Below are 23,825 nucleotides of genomic sequence, written 5' to 3' on the forward strand. Positions count from 1 at the left end.
CCTAACTGAGTTCAAGGAACATTTAAAGAGACATTTTTGTTCTCACCTTAAATGAGCCACACGTGATCTCTAAATTGTCCCCATTTAAGGTGTCTCCATAAAATAAAATAAAATAAAAAACAAAAAGAAAGGAAAAACAAAATAAAGTGTCTCCATAATATCAGCCATAACTTAGAAAATAACTGAAATACCTGAATGGGAAGTCTCTGCTTTTTGTGTACATGAATAATCTTGCTAACAATCATTTACATGGCCAGAATTACCTTCCTATTCCACTATTGATAACGTAAGAAGAAGCTTCTAGAAATTGTAATGTATAAAAATTTAGCAATAAAACGCAAGCTATGTTTTGGAAAGAGAAAAATAAATGTGTCTTATTTTGCATAGTTCTGTACAAAAGAGTTCAGAAAAATATGAGTACACATGGCTTATGTGGGTTTTCATTTTTGAAAAATGATCAAAGTCATTCATCTATTGAAAGGAGTACAATGAAATGAGATAATAAAGATTAGTGAAAAGAAACTGTATGAACTGACGGAGGGGTATTAGAATCACAAAATAAAATTCAACAGTCACTTATTTTTCATCACTGTCTTTCATTTGCATTTACATTTACTGAAATGCCATGGACTTGGATTAGTATGTAGACGAAATGCGAATCTTGAAAGAAGAGTTCCTTTATACAAAGGTAGAGTTGACTGAGGGTTGTATGTTTCGGTTTTACCGCTTCCTTTAAAGGGATGATAAAAATCTTTCCATTTATTGGAGAAAACACAATATTCTCCCATCACAGAAAAGGCTTCAGATATTACAGTTTATTTTTAAGAGAATGGGTGTTATAAGAATAAATATTGATGAAAGATATTTAAAATGTGTATAATTTGGCATCATTTTTCAAGATGAAAATGTCTTATTCTCAAAAATATATAAATAGTTATTGTTGCTGTGTTTTCAAGATTTGAGATATAACTTCTTTCAGTCTTGTAATTCCTGGTGATATCACATTCACCCCAACACTACTCAAATAATGTTTTAATATTTTTGAAAATGAAGTCAGTTATTCTTTAAAATAAGCTTCAAAAATCATTTCCAAATATACCAACTTAAAACAATGCTACTGTTCTACTGAGGTAAACTCAAGTTGGAGAAAAATTGATAATAAAGACCTTCCAGAGTGAAACGTGTAATAGTACACGACAGACTTTTTGGATGAATGTTTCTGGGGAAAAAATGGTTAGGAAAAAGAAAAGTCTTCAAATAGACTGGTAGGAGATAGATAGAAATACAGTTTTGTTCTCCCCTAGCTTTATATAGTTCTTATGTTTGTAAACATAGGGGAAAAAACCCCAAATTCTTAAAAGAGAATAAATATGTCAAATGTAGAACTTTTAGCCATTGGTGAGAAAAGCTGGTTTTTTTAAAGTGCTTCTGGCTAATCACTCTTAAGTAGAAACGCAGCCTGCACTGGACTATTTTTAAGTGAGGCGTTTTGGGCTCGCCGCTCAAGGAGAGAAGTAATCGGTAACCCGCCACTAGGGGGCCTTCCCATTGGTCTTTCTTTCAAACAGCGAAAGTAATTAACAATAAAACGAACTGTAAGGGTGTACCCCCAAATTTCTATAATACACATAGAAGTAGCTGGTTGGGAAGTGACAAAAATCCCATCATCTGGTTATTCAAATAATATGAAACGATTGATCTTTGCCCTTCACTGAAGAGAATTTTTTAAAAAGTCAATTGCTATTTTTTGTCTTGTTTTTTTTAGCTCAAATAACGAGCTGTTCACAGCTCAAAACAATGATGGTTGTTTTATCTGCTTTTTATGTAATCTTCTTTTGTTTTGCTGATTTGTCCTAGAGCTGGAAGTTAGGAATTTCATGTAACCCAACCAGGGCAGGGATTCTGTTTGGAGGAGGAACCTGAGGCCGGTTACTCAGGTTGACCCGACCAGCTAGGCACCCTCCTCTGAGCCCAGGGTCGTCTTTTGCCACATCTCTCCACACTATGCTCGCTCAAGCCAGAGAGGCCATGGTGTAACGCTCACTTGGCAAGCCTTTGCTGAGCACTTATTATATACAGGGTGCTGTACTTGGTGCTGGGCTCCAGCTAGAAAGTAACGTGGTGTGGCTGCCCTCGCAGAGACAGGAGAAACACATAAGCCTTTAAAAATAGGAAATACTGAGAGGCTGGAAAAAGGGCTTTGAGAAACAATAAAAGAAGGTACTGCGAGGGGAGAGAGGCAGGGAGTGCTGGAGGCACAGTTTTGAAGAGGCTCCCTTTGGTACAAGAGGGGCTGGGGGCCCGGAGTCCAGCAGGTGGGGCAGGGGGTTTGTAATCAGGAGACTTGAGGTCAGGTCCTGCCTCCCACAGCTGAGCGCGAGCCTGGGGAGGCTGTGGATACACACAGACTTCACCGTCCCTCCTGCAGAGTCTGGATGTTAACAGCAGCGGCTCCTCCTCCCTCACCAGATTTTGGGAGGATCAAATGAAGCTATTTATTAGAGAATGTTAAGTGAAGGGACATTGGAAAGTTATTATGTGATTGCTCAAAATAACCAAGGGTTTTTATCGAGTGAATTCTTGACTAGAGTACTTTGATGAACAAGAGGCGTTCTTGTCCCTGGGTTTTAAAATATCTAATTATTAATTCTATTAGCATGACAAATGTTTCAATAAATTAAGTTAAAATGTTTTTGCAAAACAGTGTCTTTTTTTGTAATATGGATACATATATGCATAAGAGGTTTGGCAAAGATATAATCCAAGGTTGATATTGCTGGTTAAATTATGAGTATTTTTTTTGCCTTTTGACTTTCTGTGACTTCCGGTTTTCTGCAGTGACCCTGAAATGTTTTACAATAAAACAATATTATATTAACTCAACAAAATAATAGAGAAAAAGGGATACTGATAGACTGGGTGGAAAAATTCCATTTTCAACCAAGAAGAAATTTTTCCTTGTAAATATTTTGTTAAACATCCATGTAAGGAGACTTTCATCAAAATCTTTAGATAACTTTCAAATTCCCACAAAAGCTCTTAGTATCAAAATATTTAAAAGCTTTAAATTGAATTTTGCTTTTCTAACCTAAAAATTGCTTTCACCTGTCTATTCATCCCAAACAGGAAACTTATAAAAATAATGTAAGTTATTTTCAATGTAAAAACAAATCTATTTATTGACTTCCATGTTCCTTTAAGATTTGTATTTAAAATGGGTAGCTCTTCCAACTGGCCCTGCCTCTGCATTTGGTGCACATTAGGAGGCCTTCTGCTAATTTATATCGTCTTCCAGAGTCCATTTGAGCCACATGCTGCATTTGGAAAGTACCTCCAACATTATCTTTTCCACGTTGCTCTGACCTTGTTTTAAGAGGCATTTTGTGTGTTTCTGCCTTGCTTTCATAAGCTGTGTAACTATCTATTTTTTCTGTCTGAATTCCCCTGGTGTCTTGAAATACCTTCTATTTTATTGCTTATTTTTAAGAACACAAGTACTGAATTAGCAAAGTTTGCTTGGTAAAAATACAAACAGGAGCCAGCCTGGTAGCATAGTGGTTAGGTTCACAGGTTTGGTTGCCAGGCGTGGACCTACGCAAAGCTTGTCAAGCCATGCTGTGGTGGCATCCCACATACAAAAAATGGAGGAGGATTGGCATGGATGTTAGCTCAGAGACAACCTTGCTCAAGCAAAAGAGGAAGATTGGCAACAGATGTTCGCTCAGGGCCAATCTTCCCCACACACACACAAAATACAAACCTATCAGGTAATGTTAAGTCCCTACCCTCCATTTACCCTCTTCCTAGAGGTCTCCACTGCTGTCAACACGCTGCATAGCTTTTCTGTTGTTTTTCTGTGCATTTGGATTCAGAGATCGATGACTAAGGCAACAAAATAGTTTTGGAGGTTGCTTTCTCTTCTAAACAACGTAAGTGGTATCATATTGTAAGCATTGTTCCACACTTTCTTTTCATCAAGATTATGTCTTAGAGATCTGTGTCAGGATACATAGATGCATATCATTTAAAATATTCTTCTGCTTTAAAGACTAATTCTTAGCTTTCTTTGGGTGTCTCAGATTCAATCTTAAGGAACTTAACTATCAAGTCATCAAAACATGCAATTTCAGGGGCTGGCCCCGTGGCCGAGTGGTTAAGTTCATGCGCTCTGCTGCAGGCGGCCCAGTGTTGCATTGGTTCGAATCCTGGGCGCGGACATGGCACTGCTCATCAAACCACGCTGAGGCAGCGTCCCACATGCCACAACTAGAAAGACCCACAACGAAGAATATACAACTATGTACCGGGGGGCTTTGGGGAGAAAAAGGAAAGAAATAAAATCTTAAAAAAAAACATGCAATTTCAAATCAGTTCAGAATATGTTGGACCCCTGCTTTGTACAGATCATTGAGAGGAATGAGATATGACTCATGCCCTGGAGGGAAAGTCAGGATGTTTCTTAAAAGTGGGGAAGAGGTAATAAACCCCTGGGTCATTAACTTTTCTGCTATATCATACATTTAGCAGTAGAGAAATGATCAATCCCACTTAAGAACAAAATAATTTAAACTCCAGGCTCAAAGATCCAGAAGCTGAAAGGAACCTCAGGAGGCCACCTGGGTCTGTCTTCTACCTTGAGACACTTAACTTACGATGGAAAATTAAGTCTCAGGGAAAATGAACGCCCAGGTGAAACTGTGCACACACTCCGAAAGGATCTAATGTGTTGCCGCAGAATCTATTATTCATTTGCTAGCATTTCTTTCCTCTGCATGTATTTGGTATCTTGAATTTTCTTCATAAAGTAAGGAAGAGTCTTATGTTTTCAAATAAAAGGCTTGGTCAGTTTACCAACCCGTAACAGGGAGGTGGACAGAGAATTTGTGGAAATACCTGTTCAGAGGTAGAGGCTTCCTGGCTGAGAGTCCAGGCACAGTGACTATTTGCCTGGTTCTGAGACCCACCTCTGCAGTGATGCAGCTAAACATGGCCGCAGTCTGGGGATCTTGAGGAGGTGCGCTCCTTCATCCCTTATCTGGATCTTCCCTTCATTCAAATGCTCACATTTCTCTGAACACTGGCGTGGGTTTCTAAGGACTGTGAAAAATGATCAAACCTTGTGAAGTGTTCGATGTTCTACATTGGTTTGCTAGGAATAGAAAGTAAGGTGCATGTTGGGCTCCAGGTGAGGCAGAAAATTAAGAATAGAACGGAACTCCCCCAAGGCAGCTGGAGTCAGCCTGTGAGAAGTAGGTGGCCCCTCCATGCTCAGTTATGACTCTAACATCGCCAGATCCCAGCAGGCAGACAGGCATGTGCCTGGACCTCGGGAACGAGTCAGGCAGAGCTTTCAAAAATCCTTGTCCTTCTCCAACAAACATTGAGCTTTAACAGAACAATTGTTAGAATTAAGGAGAAAGTTTTCTGCCTGAGACAATGAAGGCAATTTTTTCAATAGATTGAACGATCAAAGATGTAATGGATCCCAAACACCTGAAGTACACAAGCTGAAGAAGGACTTCTAGTTTTTGAATTAAGCTTATTTTAGATACAAGAAGATGAATTTAAAAAAAAGACCCAGATACATCAGAAACTAATTATTGACATCACAGAAAGATCACCCATGATTTGCTTTAAATTACAATATCCCACTGATGACCTTGCACTTTTATTTAACTTTTTAAAAGTCTGCACTTTTGGAGGTTGTTTTTAGGCAAAAAATTTGTATTTAGGATCCTTGAATCATAAAATATTAGGGCCTCATGTTCATATAGCAGGATCCTTGAAGGTTATGCCACAGGGACGTAATGAGACATCTTAATCATGCTGGTCATTTAAGACACTTTGTTAAAACACATGTCAACTAATGAAAATAAGGTAGAATTCATCTCTGGCTAAGAAAAGTATCTGTTAATTCATTTTTGTTTTGTTTTGTTTTAATTTGGACTTGTCTATAAGCAAGTAATATTTTAAGTCAATGCAATATGATTTTTCTGCATAGTTACATTTTCCTCCTACACCAGAGACACAGGAAATATTAATAAAACCCTGCTTTGGAGCATGCTGGCACTTTCTTGCTTTTATGACCCTGATTTCTGAGTGCAGAAGTTATATAGATCGATTCCCAGCCCCCAGACTATTCTCATCTATAATATGTCCTATCAAAATCAATTAGTCTGATTTACTAACAGCAGTATTTTTCATGTTAGTTTCTGAGCAGATGGCATTTATCAATTGTTTATATGCAAATAAAACATCACTGAAATTTTACTCAATGGAAAGACAATTGTCTGAGCCAGAAAACTTTTACCAAAATAATGTCTGACAAATTTGTTGGAAAATATGGTTATTCTTTTGACATCAATCCAAAAATTCAAAGATGTACAAGGGTGCCAGTTTGATTTTTAGCACTTCTTGCTTTCTGTGTAGCTCACTATGAATTTATTGTTTATAAAATATATTCTTGAAGCAATTTGAAGTTTAATTTGAAGCAACTGAGAGTGTAATCTGTATTACTTTTAGGGGTAGTGAGACAAAGAGTTAGATGAATTTACTCCCCAAAATGCAAAACAGGGCTTCCTTTCATTTGGGCTCAGCTTACCTCCCTGAAGTGGCGATCCAGAATTTGGGGGACACCTTAGCTCAAACTATCCACTACTTCATGACCTGCACACACCCCTCAGAGCCTCGTCGCTCTGAACTTGAGTTCCAACCTGTGGATACTCGTCTGTTGCAGAGGGTGCCTGAGGGCCCCTGCCCAGCAAAGGTGGGCCGGAAACCACACGTGTTGAAACGCAGCCCTTGCCAAGGCGCCCTCGAAGGCAAGGGGCTGATGCAGGACTTTGAAGGCCAGGGAGAATAAAGCATCTGGAACAGGTTTTGGAAAACAGCAAAGCAGTCTACAAAGATATTAGTTTGATGTGTGTTTAAGGAAGGCCAGATATCAGACAGGAAGTAACCTGACATTTAGATTTAATTCTGTTGATCTACAGATTTGGGAATGTGCATCCTAGAGTGTCCAGCGTTCCTGGGAGCTGGCTCTACACAGGAGTGGTACTCGCTTAGAAGAAATGAACTGTCCAAACAATTTGCTGTACTTTCAGACTCTGGGTCTCAATGAAAATGTAATGGCAAGGTTTGCTAGTTAAAAGGATAAAAGTCAGGCCAACCTAGGTTTCCGCTCTATATCTACCACTAATAAACTATGTGACCGTGGGCAAGTGGCCTAATCTCTCTGGTCCTCTACTTTCTTATCTGCAAAATGGTGCTAATATTAATAATAACAGCGATATTAATGAAGGGTTTAATATATGCCAGGCATTGTTCTAGAAAGATATATTAAGTCAGTCCTCACTGAAAGTTTTGAGTTTAAAATTCTTATCTTTGTCTACTTGAGGAAACTGAGGCTTGAATGAAGTGACTCCAGCTCATACCACCAAAAAGTGCAAGGTCAACCTTCAGATCAAGCTGCCCAGGTCTAGAGAATGTGCTCTGACCCACAATGCCCCAAGGCAGGTAAGCTTCAGCTACGGACAAGACTGGGTCCTCTTCAGGCCTCTGTCACTTACAGGCTCTGGTACCTTGCCAAGGAGCAGTCTCCCTGTGCCTCACATTTCCCATGTGTAAACCGGGGATAATAACGGATCTACCTTGTGGCATCATTGTGGAGATTAAATGGTGAGGTGAACATGTGTTAAAAATACAGAATAGTGCTTGGTAAGGACTAGATAAGCACCTCAGTGCTATTATTATTATATTAGAACCCATACACTCCAGTGATATGGATTGGAGCAAAGATTAATTAACATGTGTAAATTACCTGTCCGTACATAATAACTACACAATAAATGATTCCATCGGGGAGATTTTATGCCAAGTGTGACACATGATTCAGGTGTTAAAGAGACACAGACCACAGGGCACAGGCCCACCTGCCAGGAGGCTCACAGTCTATTGGGGGCAAAGAGGAGCAATTCTAGTTTTCTCCCCTCCAGATACTGGAAAATTCTGGCTTTAAGCAGTTGACTATATATGATCTCTCACCTGCCTGTGATGATAGTTAGTGGGATAAACGGACTGAAGAGCATTCATAGACTCATCTTCTGCCTCAGCCCAGTGGAGAGAATCTTATGGTGGACTCTCTGTTTCTCCCACTCAGGCACTCTCTGTCAGAGGACAGAAGCTGCCTTAGAGGATGGGCCAGGCTGACTCAGTTTCCATAATAAAATACTCAGTGGAGAGGGATGAGGAGGAAAGAAAGGTGCCATCCTCAGAACATAGCAGGAGCGTGTGCACGTGTGTGTGTTGGATGTGTATGTTGTGTCCACATGAGTGTGTGTTTCTCTGTGTGTGTGTGTGTGTGTGTGTGTATGTGTATGTTGGGGGCTAGGGTGGTTCCAGTATAGCTGCAGGGTCTGCAGAAGGTAGAAGACAAGAAACGGGATTGCAGTAAGTCTTGAAAGGACCAGGATCTTCTCTCTTGTTTTCAAAATACAAGAATAAAGCAACTCCACTCCTTTTTATGACTTTTGACTCATTAATTGCGTTTGTGCAAGCCGTGCTCCTTGGAGACGAAACAACCACGTTGTTTTCTGGGGCCAGAGCACCTTCTGTTGGCCAGGACCTGTGTTAGGCCTGTTTGTTCAATAACGGCTGTCAATTCCTGCTTCTCCTTGGCCATGTCCCTATAGCAAATGACATGATAGGGCTGGCTTGGTCTCAGGGTGGGTCACAGTCAGCATCCAGCAAGATTGGCCAGAGAAGGAGGGGCAAAGCCAGGTAAACAAGAACTCAGAAACCAAAACAGCTTTCTTTGAAAGTCAATCTTCCTCCCCTACTACCCTGCAAGATCATAGTGGGCTCACACCAGCACTCACGGTTCTTCCACACATACACCAAGGAGAAGTGAGGCTGCCTCCGTCAGCCCTTTCTAATGGAAGTGTCACTTGGAATTGAAGCAGGCTGGTTTCACAGGAGCAAATGGCCTTGTTGAGGATAGCATTTTAGTGGGGAGGGGTAGAGCATTGATAAGGATGAACAAGAAGCTAAAGCAAAGACAGAAGCCAGCCTTAGTTTCTTGTGGCCATAGCACTGAGGACTTAAGTTTTTTGATGGCTGTTGGCCAGAGGCCACCCTCAGTTCCTTAGCACATAGGGTTTCCCAACATGACCGCCTGCCATCTCAAAGCAATTAAGGGAGGGAAAGACGGCAGCAAGATGGATGCTACAGTCTTATGTTACATAATCATCTACATATAATCACATACATGCTGTCAACTTTGTCATATTCTACTGATTAAAATCACATCACAGGCCTTGCCCACACGTAAGGTCATGAACACCAGGAGATGAGGATCATGGGGGGCATCTAATGAGTCTGTCTGCCATAGCAGCGGTCACCAACTGGAGTGTCTGCTCAATACAGAAACAACACTCTCTCTCTAAGAACTGAGTCAACCTTGGCAGCCACGTGTGTGCTGTGGGATCCCCACAGTCTGGCCAGAAGTATTTGATGTGCAGGCAGAGATCTGGCCCAAAGTGACACAATCAAATACTTCCTTCCAGGATTCTGGCATTGGGATTTACAGACAGCCAGTTAGTCTGGGCTATTTCCTTCCAAGGAAAAGGGACAAGTAGTTATTGGGTGACGTTTTTCCAACACATGAATGTGGGAACAGAGAGAATGAAGTTGGAACAGAGGAAAGAATAAAGGATCCCTAGAAAAAAATGGAGATTAGACATGGAGAAAAAATTTTGCCTGTGTTTCCAATAGCTATCTAGTTTCTCATGTAACTCAATGATTTTTGAGTTTCAGAGCTCTTCCAATATCCTGTCAGTAAATTCTCTATTTTGCTTAAGCTTTTTCAAGTTGGCTCCTGTTACTTGTCAAGGTAAAGAACCGTGACTAAGTTGAGATGTCAAAGTGGGCCTTATTTATTCTTCACTTATAACCTCTCCATCATCCATCTACCTGCCATCTACTGAAAAAATATTTCTCTCCTCCCTCTCATGGCCCAGGCACTATCCCATGCTAGGGTACAAGAGCAAACAAGACTCAGAGTTCCCACCCGCACCAACTCAAAGCCATGGAAGCACCAGGCATGTAAGCAGAGCTACAGGTAGGAGGTGCTGGGGAGCACCAAAAGGGAGCATGCACCTGAGCCCTGGGAAGAGGACTTCCAGGAATGCTTCCTGGAGGAAGTGACTAAACCGAGATGCCAGGATCCAGGAGGTGAAGAGGAACTAACCAAACGAAGGAGAGAGGAGAGAAGATTGTGCCAGGCAGTGGGAACAGCACGTGCAGATGGGATAGGGCAGGACAAACCTGAGACTCAGAGAGCCAAGTGTGTGTGAAGAGACCGTTCATGGAAGTGGTGAGGAAGTTAACATTTTACACGTCTGTCCCCAAAAATGATTGCCTCCTTGAAGCTACAGACTGTAGTATACTATTATTATTATGAGCATCTAGCTTGGCACTTAGGGATTTATTAATTAAAAATTGTGTCTCTGGGCATTTTATTTACTATGTATTTATATAAATTAAAATTCGCTCTTCAGTGTAAAGGGCTATGACTTTTGCAAATGCATACAGCTAGGTAAGCACAACCACTATCGAGATACAGCACAGTTTCACCACTCTAAAAAATGCTCTCAGGCTGCCTTCTTGTAGTCAGCCCCACCCCTGCTCCTTGCCCTTGCTGGTATTTTATATGTATAGTATTTTGTTTAATCTTCATACCCACTTACACAATGTACATAGTATTATCTCTATATAACAGCTGAGGAAGCGAAGGCTCAATCAATTTTTCTTCCTTATTTCCCCAACTCTATTCTCAAAATTGGGTGTTTAGGGTGTGTGTGAAGATAAGGGATTCCATTGTCTCAGATGCCTAGGTAAATCACTACGATTTCTCAGGTCACGCACAGGAAAAGATCAAGTCGGTTCAGAAAATCGCAGCTTGTTTCCCAAGACTTGGGCTCTGTACTGAAAGGATGCAAGCACAGAAGACCAGCATTATCTCTGGGGCAGGTCTGCCTTTCCTGCCTTTTGCTCACGGGCTATAGACACACATTTCATGGAGTCAATAAAATGCACCTTCTTCTCAAAAATGTTATGACAGCTGGCTTCCAGATCCTCTAATTGTGATGTCTTTTTCAAGAAGTATCCATTAATTATTTTTAATCATCTCTTGATTTTACCAAGAAGGCCGTTATTTCTACAGGCAGTTCACTGATAAATTAGGGCATATTTTCATGTTGCTTTTTTCCTGTGGTGTGGTGTAACTTTCTTTGTCATCAATACATACGTCAAAGCAGGCTAACTACAGTGTTTCCCAGCCGCAGCATATGGTTGGGTCATGCAAAAAACCATCGTAAATCCTCCTTGACACTGGCCCAAAATGATATCATGACCTGGTCCCCTTGGAATCCAGATTTATGAAGATCTGAATGTGAGAACTGAGTGTTAGGAGCATGAGTTTTTAAAAACGTGCCATGTGAATACATCTGTCTCTTTGTATGGCTACTTGCCTCCATATGTGGCAAGTGAATGAAAAATACGTGCAAAGATATTTGAAAAATTCTTGAGGTGCCACAATAAGCTTGCCTAGAGCCCAATGCAGGGTTAGCACCCAATAAATATCCATTGAGGGAGTGGATGAATGGATGGATGAATGAAGTGGAACTTGAGTGAGTTATAAAGTAATCTTTTTCTAGAAAGCATCTCATACTAGGAAGGCATATTTGCCTTTCCAACATCTTTCTCCCTTTTTCACTTGTGATTGCACACCAAATTTTGTTCAGGAAGCCCTTCTATTCTCAGCGCCAGGGGTAAATCTTACTTCTAGCCAATCAGAGCATAGCATTTTTCGTGGAGATTGTGATTGGTCTGGGAACAGGCATGTGACCTTCTTTTTGCCCAATCAGACTGAAGGGGATGTATTTAAGTTCATGGCACAGGGAATTTTTCATTTCTTCTCATGGAGATTGGCAAGGAAGCATGTTACTGCATTTGTTGCTCTAGAGTTTTCTCTTACATGCCAACAAAATCCTGCCTGGGCTGCCCTACTTACCTTACAACTTTGAAGGGAACCAGTTTTGGTTTGAGGCTGGTGCTATACAAAGCAGAGGGAAAGAATCTCATCCCTGATGACATAGTTGAGCTCCAGGACCTTCCTAGAGAACACCCAGAATTCTGGACCACCTGTTATTTGAGACAGTAATTTCCTTCTGGTTTAAGTCACCTTGAGTTGGAATTTCTGTTTTTTCCCCTAAAAACAAAAAACCAAAGAAAAGTTTGAAGTTGAGAAGAAAATAAGAAAGGCTATTTTGTGTTGTTTCTATAAGTAATAACACCAACCTCTGCATGTGGCGCACACACAAAGATCACCTTTAGCTCCTGTCTTTCACTGCAAGTACCCTGGGGGGGGTCAGCATTGTTATGCTGGGTTTACTCACTTCCTTCAGGTAAGACTTGCCCATCTGGAAAAGAAGTCCTCCACCTGTCTATTTGGGATAATTGAGTGTTTTTCTTTCCCTCGCTAGTTTTGCATGGTTCCTCTGGCAACACAGAGAAACAGAGATCTCTATCATCACAGACTCTACAACCTTCGCATGTTTTCACCCATTCGTACTACTGTCTCTCTCTAGTACATGAAATTCAGAAAACACTTTAGCAAATATTCCTTTCACACTTACTATAAGCAGGGTGCCATGCAAGTTATACAAATAAATATAAAATAACTCTTGCCAACAAAGATCTTATTCTCTAATTGGGATGACAGGCCATAGCATTGCAGACAGTGATAGGAGATCTGAATAAATAGAAATTCAAAGCTGTGTTAACCATCAAAAAATAGTATGTCATTAGTTGTAAACCTTTTTTTGGTCTGCTTCCCCACCATCCTGTTTTGCCTAGAGGGCTGCAGTAGTTTTCAGATCTGTTTGTTTCTACCCTGTGTTCTCTCTGATCAGTTCTTCACATTGAAACCAGAGAGATCTTGTGGAGAAGCAAACAGACCATGTCATTCCTCTGCTCTTCCTTCACTGCCTACAAGACCCTGCCCAGGCTGCCCCTCTGACTCTGCAGCCTGGTCTCATACTGTGCCCCATCCTACTCTTTCTGTTTCTTTACCCCTGGGGGCTTTTCAGTTCCACCCAGCAAAGGCCTTTGCATATGCTGCTCCTCATGCCTGGAACACCATTCTCTCTCCTCTTCAATTAGTCAACACCTACTCGTCCTTCTAATCTCAGCTCCAGCATCCTGTCTTCAAAAAAGTCTTTTCTGACCTCCCTAAGTAGGACAAACCTCCCACAAGCTCTCATAGTCCCAGGAATCCTTCCTTGGATTTGTCCCCATTGAAGTTCTACAGCTGTTTGTGTCATCATTTGAAACATCACCTGTATTCCCCACACACCTCGAGGAGGTCAGGGTTTTATCTGTGTTTACTCATCACTGGATCTCCAGAGCACAACAAATTGCCTGGCGTGTGGTAGATGCTCAATAAATATTTATTGTAAGAAAGAATGAGTATATAAACATGCAATCCACACTCACTTTGTGCCAACACCATGCTACGAACCTAACCACATTGTCGTTAACTCCTTAAAACCACCCTGTAAGAGAAGTGTTACTGTTGTCCCATTGTATAGTTGAGTACACTGAGGCTTAGAGAGATAAAATAACACGCCCAAGGTCACATGTAGGTGACAGAGTAGGGATTCCAACTAGGCACATGAGTTCAGGAACCGAACTCTTAACCACTGTCCTCCACCATGTTTCACAGATGAAAGAAAGTTCTGGCAGTTTAGAGGAGGAAAAAGCTTAGTGAGTGAACAGGAGTTTGGGCTAGTCTCACAAGACAAGATGACTTTGGCCAGGGAGGTAATAAGTAGGAGGGTAGGTACACAGGGACACTGCTAGCATAAAGGCTTCTTTGAGTAAGGCTCCCCTTCTGGGGAGGTGAATTAGAAAAAAATGACCCATTCTCCCTACAGATCCAGCTCTATCCCAGGACAGGCAGGTTACTGAGCCAAGCACTGCCTCAATTTCAGGTCCTACTTTCACCCCAGAAGGACTCATTTTTGCAGTGCACAAACCACACAGCTGTAGGCAACACCCTGCAAGTGTGAAGATTTAGAGGCACAAAAGCGAGAGGCGAAAAATCCATTTGGCTAGAGTGGATGCCTTCTGAGGGAAATGCCAAAGTCTGAGACTTGCGCTGTCTAATATAGTAACCACTAGCCACATGTGACTATTTAAATTTAAGTGAATTACAACTAAATAAAATTTAAAATTCTCTTCCTCATTCACACTACCCACTTTTCAAGTGCTCAGTGGCTACATGTAGCCATTGGCTACCATATTGGAGGGTACAGGGAGAGAACATTTCCGTTATTGCGGAAAGTTCTATTGCCCAGCACTTGTCTAGAAAGCAAGCTGAGCCATAGTTTGTAGAAAGGAGCTCAGCCTTTATGCCATGGGCCATGAGGAGTCATGAGAAGGTTGTAAGTGGGGAAGTGATGGCGCTAGGAGGAGTAACAATTATCATTTACTGAGAGATTCTGATGCGCCAGGTGGTATACTAAGTATCTCTCAAAAATGATACCATTTAATCTTCACAAGAGCCCTACAAGGCACATATTACAATTACCCCCATTCTATAGGTGAGACAATTGAGGACCAGTGAGGTTCAATAACTCTCATAGCTCCAGGGCCACTTGACTCCAAAAGGCTCTACTTTATACCATGCTCCTACTCTGTAGCCAAGTTAGCCTGATGATGAGAGTGAACTACTCAACACAGCAGAGACTGAGGTCAGGGAGCCCGGTTCAGCAGCCCTGGAAGTATTCTAGGCATGAGATGATAACAGCTTCACTGGAGGGTCACGAGCTTCCTTCGTAGAAAGCTTCAGATGTCCCTTGTTCTTTGTTCCCAGTCTCTAGTTTGTTATAGTCTCCCTCTCTTCCTCCCTAACCGTTAATCACAATAGGCTACATTTTCCTTGGAACCATCTTTGCTTATCCTTTTGCTCCTTGTGTTGGTGTTTCCAGAGAGAATTGTGTTTGCATTAGGTTTTAACCTAATAAATTTTTATCCCTGGGAGGACCCCTCCTGCCTCATCCTGCTGTTAGGCCTTCCCCTAGAGATCCCAGGACACAGCTGGAGAGCTTGTGTGGGCCCCACCACAAGCCAAGCCCAGAAATCCCATCTGGAAATGTACGCGGAAGAAGCCTTCCGTCTTCTCCCAGTTCCCTCAGTGAATGGAAATGCACCAATGGATCCCACTTCCTGCTGGGATGCGGGGTCTGTTTGCTTCTTTGGCCTCCTGGTGTTGAAGGTAAACTTTCATGTCGAGTGGTTCTGCCTTCATTGTAAGCTCCAGAAGACTTGAGTTTGTGATTGTTTCAGCTTTAGGTAAGGCCTGTCAAGCAATGGAGATGGATTGGCCCTCCCTCAGTCTTGTAAAGAGAACTGGTTTCTAGTATTTGGTTTCATGGATTATGGACAAGCAGATTCCTATTGAACCCCTAAGCGAGTCTGTGAGAGAAATCGTTGAATACTGATTCATGGGTGATACCTAGGGAGGCTAAGGCAGTAGGAGGAAGGACAGAATTCCACACGCGTCAGAATCAAAGAACTAGAAAGAAAATCCTGACATCCAGGTTGCCTGGTCATGCTTTAACCACAACCCACACTTGCCTATTTAGTTACAACAAACACAAAAGAGATAAACATAGATGTAAGTTAGTCTAAACACCAAATTTTAGAAGTTTTTCCTCTGATGTCTAGTCAGCCATCCTGACCTTTATTGGAGGATAAACCAACTTGCAACAGCTGTGGCCAATTATTTACTGTAAGTCAGAGACTAAAGAGCTTGGATAATGAAGTGAATTCAGCATTAGAAGGAGAGCAATGTGTTTGGTACCGGAAAGTTACATTTTAAGTGGATTCTTGAACTCCAAAGATTGAGATAGCAAGTTCGCGACAGAAGAGGTCATGAAAAGCTCAGGATGTGTTCAGCAGTGGGCTTTGCTCACATGTGAGGGGTGTTACAAAAATGCACAGCCACACCTGGACATTCTTCAGCCTGGAATCGTCCAGGAAGATACTCTGTGCAGATGCTACCAAGATGACACGTCCCTTGCTGTCCATAAAAGTGATCTACAGCTGGCTGTGGGGTTACCCAACCATCTTGGCTACTCAGTAAGAAACAGATTTGGATTCCCTCACTCAGGCTGTCAGATTTTACAGCCACACAATGGTCTCCGGCAGTGTGGCCTCTCTGCAAGACGCTGCCTAAGAGGGGCTCAGAAACATTTGGCAGTCAAAAGAGGCACAAAAGTTTTGCATGATTCAGGGGTGAGTTCAAAGCCAGTAACATTTATGCTCCATGCCAAGAAAGTATTTTAAAGCCGGTGAGGTGCCTCTAAGCCAATAAGGTGTTATTACCTTTAAGCACATCCCTTTTGCCTTTTGATAATAAGAGCTGTTTTAAAGTATTTGAAAAATACTATCCACAGTTTAAAACAGGATACGTCACCTCTGCACTTTACGCTTCCAAGAGAAAAAGGAGCCTTGCTTGAAATTGATTCGCTTCATTACAGGCAGATAATCCCGCCCCCAAGACACACACACACACACACACACACACACACACACACTCACTCTCTTATCCTCACCTGTGCTGCGAAATAATGGAATCTGGCCACTCTGAGTGTGGCAAGAGGAGCAAGGAGCCTAATGAATTTCTTCTCCAGAGTCCTACTGCCTAGAGGCTAGGCCACAGGACAGGGAAAAATTTGCTGTAAATACTCCCCTCTTTTGAATGGGGTTCGGGCTCATGATGCCTTCCAGAGCCAGCCCTCAGGCTGAAGGAAAAGCAGCTGAGGACTCTGTGTTCTAGAATTTTAATTAAACAGACCACAGAACCCACTTGCTCCCAAATTGAATTCTAAGTCTGAATTTGAGAACAACTCCAATCCTTAAGAAACAAGTGGCAACAAGCAGGGAATGTCATTATTGTCCTGGGCAAGAGTTGAGCATAACAGCATAGAGGCAGTAGAAGGGGAAAAAGATACAAACAAACAAACAAACCAAACAACTAATCGCAGAGTCCAGAACTAGACGGCTTAGGTCCCAATGCTGGCTCTGCTATTCACTGTGTGACCTTGGGCCCATTACTTTGTTTAGACGGTTGGTGAATCCCTGTAACTCGAATTATGCCTTCGAACTGGAAGTGACCTTGGAGATCCATTAGCCTGACCCACGATGGTTCAATGAGACTCCAGAATTCCCAATTCTCTGTCCTTCACTATTTCCGCCAGAGAAGACCAGAAGGGTGTCCATGGTGGCAGACAAGGAAAGGCAGAAGATCTACTGAATCTTTTGCCAAATACATTGTCCTAGATTGGAAAAATATCTGAGAATCACTCATATTTTGAGGGTAGGAAACAAAGCTAAAAGTTCAGGATCTTGGAGGGTTAATTGACAGCTAAGGAACTGCTTCTTATCCCTCTCCCTCCTTCCAGGGTTCGGTCCCTGGAGTGAGTACAACCATGCTTCATCCCACTGTTTACTATATAAAGCATGAGGTTCACCATGGAATATAAGCTCCTTTTCCCATCATCCCACCATATTCATCCATTTTCAACTGTCACCCCACGTATACTCTCTGTCTGACCACACTGACCATCTCCTGTTGACTAACGTGTCAGACACATTCATGACTCCAGGCTTATTCATGCTATTCCTTCGATTTGCAATGTTCTTCTCCCTTTTCTCACGTAGCAAATCCCTACTCATTCTTCAAGATCAAGACCAATGTTAACTCTTCCATAAGATTGTCCCAGACACTATCACTAATTCTAACAATAGAAAACTTGAGTACCTACTAAGTGTCGAGCACTGTGCTGAATGCTTTTTATAGTTATCTCATTTCATTCATGAATCCTCATATTAAAATTATAAAGTAAATACTATTATGATTCCCATTTTAAGATGAAGAAACCAACTCTTACCAGAGTTAGGTAACCTTCCCAAGGTCACAGAGATAGTGGTAGACCCAGTTTCAAGTCCAGATCTGTCTGACCCTAGAGGTAAGTTCTGTCCATACTGACTCTCTCAATGAACTTTACTCATGCTTTGGTTACATCATTTTTCCAGTTTAACTTCACATCTTTTTCTCCTCTCCAGGATTAAAAATCAGGTTATATGTTACTCTGTTTTATATCTCTAATGCTTAGCTCACTGGTTGGCCCACAATAGATACTTAACATAAACGTGTATAAATGTGGAGCGCAGCAATGGATAGGTAGATGGACGAATGGATGGAGGGAAGGAAGGAATCAAGGAAGAAATATTTGGCTTCCTCAGGGTGGCATATTCTAAACAAGCTAAACTCTTCCAAGTACACCAAACATCATATTCCATAAAAAAGAACGTTCATGCTGCCTGAAAAAAGTACCTAGATATTCAAGCATATTTGATATTAACCCTGGGCTTTATTAATGGCAGGAAATTCAAAGGAACGTCAAGTCTGTACTGTGTACACCTATGGCCATAGAAGAGGAGCCTAAAAATGTTGGACAAAGCAGAAAACATCTGGACCAGGTCATAACCTTGAAGAATGAAGATATATGCTCTCTGAGCTCAGTCATTTTACTTAAAAAAAAATCCTTTCTGTACTTCTCATGACTTGATTGCCTTGCCTTTTGATATGTCCTCCAAAGAAGAAGTCTCGTCTACAGACTTCAAATAGGTAAGCCTGCAGCTGCTACAAATTCAAGTGTTTAGACTACATCAACTTGCTTTTATTAGGGATGCATAAAAAGATCTAGAGAAAATGAGAACAGATCTCAGCCTCAGGCGAAAATATAGAAGGCAGCAAACAGGCACATTAGGGGAAGTTCAGAAGTGGATACCTGTAGCCTAGTGTTCAAATTGGCCTGGCCAGAGTGCAAGCCTCCTCTCAGAGCATATGAGCCAGCGTGGTTATCATTCGGTGTTTTCAAAACACGTCAGATCCAACATGAGAGGCAAACGTGAATTTCCAGGTGGGGATAGAGAGTGGAATCAGAATTCTGAGTGACACGTTAAAATACAATCTCATGGTCTGCAAGGCTGAAAGGCTTTGAAGCAGCATCACCTTTGGAAGCTCCAGGGTGGTCACGTCCAACTATGAGGTAACTGCAGGTCGGTTTGCGATGGGAGAGCACCCCAGGGCCCTGCCTTGATGTGCTCTCCATGTGGAGAAGCTGAGCACCCCCCTGATTGGAGGCAGATGGGAGGTTTGGAAGCTGGATTAAGTAGAAGCTTTCTGCCATTTGTCTTTGACCCCAAAGGGAGAAGTGATGTGACCAAGTGCTACAAAGAACTCAATGATTTAAGCTTCATAACTCCTATATCTCAGCAAAAACTTTGGCTTAGTTCTAAGCATCTACTCGTGCTTTGGGTGGACACCTGAAGCTGTTTTCTACCTTGATTTTGTCCAGTTTCATTGTGGAAGAAGAGGCGTTTATAAATTAAGAATGCCATGTACGTGCTTCCACATCCTAAATATGAGAAATAATCATTGATTCTAGTTATCAGGTGTTAATTAAGTGCAAGACACTCTGCCAAGTACTTGATATGACACTGTCTCATTTAAACCTTACAAGCCACTCAGAGAGAGGTACATGTTCATTCCACAGCAGAGACCGGACTCACACACAGACTTGCTGTCACACCACATTTCCCACTTGCTCTTACCATAATGCAATACCACCCAACTTGTCACATGTTTATTCAAGTTTTCCCTAGGTTCTTAATGATCAGAACTGTGTTTCACCCTCTTGTGGACGTCACACAGCATAGCTCAATAAATTGATGAAAGCTTTTTATTTTTTAATGAAAAAGACAGATATTGAATTTTTCAGAAGATGAATGTGACCTGTGCACTGAGTCCAACAGGAATGAATTAAGAGAGGAGTTATGTCAACATGAGGGTGGAAGACTCCTGGGTGAGGCTGTGGTTCAAGGCACCATCTTATATCAAGGTACGTGAACCTGGGAACCATACAAAGGGTATTTGTTGCTGGAGGATAAATGTTCTGTTCACTCGGGAACCAAGACCACTTCAAAGACCATTTGTTGGCTTGGTGAGAAGCTGTTGCCAAGGTGAAGAGTCCCTATGTCCCAACTGCCCATAAACATGTCTTCAAACAGCAGGAAGGAGCTGTACAAAATGGCTGTAGTAGCCAGAGCGGGGAATGGAGACTCAGGAAGTGGATGCGTCTCCCTCAGTAGCAGAGACCGAGCCAGGAAGGGTTCCACGTGCCGACTGGCCAAGACAAACACAGTCCAGCGCTGACGGGGAGGTGGCCATTGGGGAACAGCTGAACCACCACAGTCATGCAGCCTCTCGAAAGATTGTCACCGCAAGAGAGAAACTAGGGCCTGTGGTTTCCTGCTGTCCTCTCTGGTACACAGCTTGAGCTTCCAATGACTCATGGCCAATGGTGTGCCAAGATTTCACGTCCCATCTCTAATGGAGACCAACCTGCACAGAGCCACGGCTGTTCCCACTGCTTCCTCCTCCTGAGGAGCTTAATGAGGGGATTAACGATGACCAGGATGTGAGTGGACGTCTTCACACGAGCAGCTGGGTTGTAAAACTGACTGTGCACAGGCATGCAAGGACAAAGTGGGGGGTCAGTAACTATCAGCTATTCTGAGCCAAGGCTGCTGTGTCTTAACTCTGTTGGTTGTGTGGGGAGAAGGAAAAGAAGCTAACATTTATTAATGTCAGGGCTCTAGAGAGATGGTGTGGTTCCGTGGTTAAGAGTGAGGGCATCAGATTGCATCTGGCTTGGCCACTTTCTAGCTAAGTGATCCTGGGAAGTTGCTTAGCCCTCTGAATCTCAATATTCTCATCCAGAAAAAAAAGGAATATTCGTAGTATCTAGTCCATCAGATGGTTCTGAAGATCAAACAAAGATTATAAATGTAAAGTTTGGTAAATGTTAGCTTTTATCAGTTATTATCATTGCCACTGATAATCAAGTTTGGTTGATGGTGGTGCTGATGAACAGAAAGAATTATTTCAGAGGGAATTAATACCTATTATTGAGTAGAATGCTTTATGGAAGTTGAACGCTGGACTCCAGTTATAAGTTGGAAGAGAGCCTTGCCCCCAGTACAGGGTGCATTCTGTGGACGATTAAGGCTAGAGACGCTTTGGGATCTGTATGTACCTCAGGAGTAGACCAACCAAAGTAACCATCCTACATCCCACTTGGCACCATCATTAATAATCCAAACCCCAATCACACACAAGCTTGCTATTCAATTCTGCCAAAATCTATTGAAGGCTTGTCACATGCCTTCATTGTCACCCACTAGGCACTGGCATGGGGGGGTGGCGAGTGTAACAGAGAGGTGTAAAACATGGCCCCTGTTATTGACACATTAGTTGAGGAGAGATAGACATGTGTCCACTCAGCTAATGCTAGGCAGGCAAATGGCTGCTCCAGTGCTGAGACAAACTACATGCAGGGCGCATCGGGGAGAGACTGATTCCAAATGGGGATATCTGTGAAGCCTTCTTGGGAAAGTGTGTCTTTTGAGATGAGTCTCAGAGGAAAGCAGTATAGATAAAGGGGTGATCTTTTGCAAAAGCAGTAACCTAGAGTGGAAGGAAGGGATAAACTGGAAAATAAAGTTGAAAAGAGGGGAAAAGACCATATTTTGTAGAATTTTTACTATCAGGCCAAAAGACTTGGATTCTGTTATTTCTGTTGGGAAGTAATATGCATTGGGAATGTAAGGTCAGGCATTGACTCTGAAATGAATTTGAGTCATGGCTCTTCCTTGCGTGCACAATCTGACCTTGGAAAAATACTTTGCTTCTGGACTTCAGTCTCCTCACTGTAAAGTGGGGATCACAGCAGTGCTAACTCACAGGGTTGTGGATGTACACGGGCTGCTCAGCACAGTGCCTCTACACAGTAGGCTTCTATGAAAAAGTAGCTGTTGCTACCATTGTCAGCAATCAAGAAGCTGTTACAAGAGCTTAGGGAGAAATGATGAGTGTCTGGACAAGGAGAGTGGAAAACAAAAGGATGGGATGTATGCAACTTTCAGAGGCAGGGTAGGGAAGTTAAGAGCCTACTAGATGTGAGAAGTCAGAAAGGAGAGGTCAGTGATGGCTCAAGGATTTAAGCCCAAGGAGATAAGGAGTTTGAGATGGTGTCACGGAAAATGATCTCGGTTTTGGGTGTAGTGAATCAAAAGTGGCTGGTAATTCCTGTAGATTGGTCTTTTCCACAGAAATTTCAAATGCAAAGGTCTAAATTTCAGTATAATTTTTAGGATAAAAGACTTAGATTGGGGGATCATGTAGGTAGAAATAAAAGGCAAGCCTTTGGGATGATAAGATGATCCTGTAAAGGTCTTTAAAAGCAATAAAGTTGCTGGGAAATGGACAATATGAAATGTTTATTTATAAGACAGGATAGAAGAAGGGAAACAGAAGAAGAAGCAGTTACTGTGTTCCAGAAATCAAATGATAGAGCTTTCAAAAAGGCTACAGGTGGTCAGCTCTGCAGATGGCAATGAGGTCATTTGTGTGATGATGCCCTCCTTCCATGAGCATCTTAGGAGAGTATAGGAAAAGAATTAGTCTGTGAGGCATTAAGGAGAAAATAAAGGAGGGGGCATGGTGTGTGCTTCATTTGTAAAGAAGTTCAGAAGTAAAAGGAATGTGAGAGAGAGTGGAAAGGAGGTTAAAACCAATCTAGTGCAAGGCAGGAGTGAGTTTTGGGTAGAAACTATTTGAGCAGGTTTCTAGAGTAGACGGAACATCCATTGGAGAAAAGTTGAAGATGCACAAGAGGAAAGAGGTTATTGATGATCTGAGGAGAGACAGGAAAGGGTGTGAATTACGAACTCAGGAGGGATGCGTTTCGGGGCAAACCAGGACCACATCTTATGTGTATTCCAGAGCAAGGAAGAAAAACTGTGTTTTAAGGCAAAGAAATTTGTATTTGGGTAGTTGGAGTTCAGTTTTGTATACCTTTGTGTTCTAGCAATCTGTAGATTTTCCTTTAATAATTTCATAAACTTTTAAAAGTTAAAAAAAAAAGCACGTTGCAGTAGGGTTTTGTTCCCTTAATTCTCTTGAGAGGCAGAGTAGGGGAGCAAGGATAACCTAGTCACAACCTCATTAAATCCCAATAGTGTAGCCTACAAAAGGAGAATACCCACCAAGAGGACAGACTGGAGTTCAAATGACATGATATAGGCAGCTGGTTCTGTAAAATTGACCTGTATATACCGAGAGTTTGTTATTTTCATTTATCATGTTGATCACATTTTGTTCCTGAAGCTCTTTGTGGAACTTTGTCCATGACTTGAAGAGAGAATGATGCCTGGGCCATGAGCAAAATGGAAAATTTGTGCAGTGCTTGTGCTTTATTTGTGCCATAACTAGATAGAGAGTGATGCAGAGGAAAGCAAGGCATATCTGGAAGTCAGTCCCTGTCAAATAGTCTGAGAAATGTGCCACTACAATATTGAGAAGATTTCATGGATTTTCCCCGAACAAAGGCCTCTTCTTCCCCAACTTGTTTCCAGTGGTGTCTCCAACATGGTTTTGAATGACTCAAACTTTGAGACTTCTACCACTTCCCTTGTTATGCACGTTTGCCATTTCCCAGATTTCACCATTAGGGCATTTCCTGAAATTTAGCCCAATATGTTCCTCTTTTCTGACTTCAAAAAGGATTCTGTTTCAAGCCTCAGCTGTCAAATGGGGAACCCAACTGTGAACAGTAGCGAATTTGACTGTG

The sequence above is a fragment of the Equus przewalskii genome, chromosome 15 (genome assembly GCF_037783145.1).
Source record: "Equus przewalskii isolate Varuska chromosome 15, EquPr2, whole genome shotgun sequence".
Taxonomy (NCBI): Eukaryota; Metazoa; Chordata; class Mammalia; order Perissodactyla; family Equidae; genus Equus; species Equus przewalskii.